The following is a 1,004-nucleotide window of genomic DNA, read 5'->3' as shown; positions in this document are numbered from 1 at the left end:
AACTAGCACTTTCGAAGTTGACACGTTTGAGCACTTTGAGAATACTCTAAGCAAGAAAGGAACCAGAGATGAGCCAGAAACCAAAGATGATTCAGAGGACGACATCAAGGGTGAAGTAGAGGAGATGGCGGGCATTGCGGATATGACGATGGAATAATATAAGAAGCGGATGCGTAACGACAATCGGTCGGGTCTTGTACCACCCGAAATTCCAGCAACCAAAAATTTCAAACTCAAGGGGAATATCCTAACTATGCTTAAAGATATCCTGTTCTTTAGGAAGGACCACGAAGATGCCTTCAAGCACATCGATGACGTTTTGGACATTGCTAACTATTTCAATGTTCCAAATGTTACTAGAGATGCGGTTTTACTAAGGATGCTTCCAGTAACACTTAATGGAGATGCAAAGATTTGGTTGAAGTCACTCGCACCTAGAGCTATTCAGACATGAGACAATCTTCGTGAAGCATTTATTGAGGAATTTAGTCCTCCTTCAAAGATTTCCAAACTAAAGAAGAAGATTGACAACTTCTAACAAGAAATTGGAGAGTCCTTATACGAAGCGTTGGAAAGATACAAAGGTCTTCTAAGAAATTGTCCTCAATATGACTTGAACGTTCAACAACAAATTTATATTTTCTATGATGGGGTGAACGTGAAAACGAGGCAACTTCTTTATTCTCAAGGACCGATGACTAAGAAGAATTCAGCCACAATTAAAGAGTTAATTGAAGAGTTCGCAAAGCACTCAAGAGAATACCATAACCCACGAGAGGATGCTACGAGAGGTAAAGGAGATGGAGGGAACGAGAAATTGGGAGAAATAATGGCTAAACTCGAGAACATGGATCAGAGAATGACAAAAATGGATCAGTCTATGCATGCCATACGAGTTGGATGTGACAGTTACAATGGGCCGCACTTAACTAAGTATTGTGATTTAGATGAAAATGGGAACCAAAAATCCAAAGTATGTTACTCCAGTGGGGACTACTACGATG

The 1,004-nt window shown here is 40.2% G+C and overlaps 1 non-coding gene across 1 annotated transcript; it reads right to left on the bottom strand.

Moving 5' to 3' along the window:
* Positions 1-508: 508 nt before the first annotated feature.
* On the bottom strand, positions 509-615 carry LOC145118031 (small nucleolar RNA R71). Its single transcript, XR_013713015.1, has one exon. It is a non-coding gene; the product is annotated as a small nucleolar RNA R71 (small nucleolar RNA).
* Between the last annotated feature and the right edge of the window lie 389 nt (positions 616-1,004).

This window comes from Lactuca virosa, chromosome 5 (assembly GCF_052849685.1).
Source record: "Lactuca virosa cultivar CGN04683 chromosome 5, Lactuca_virosa_CGN04683_v6, whole genome shotgun sequence".
In the NCBI taxonomy this organism is placed as follows: Eukaryota; Viridiplantae; Streptophyta; class Magnoliopsida; order Asterales; family Asteraceae; genus Lactuca; species Lactuca virosa.
This window is presented reverse-complemented; position numbering and strand designations above follow the sequence as displayed.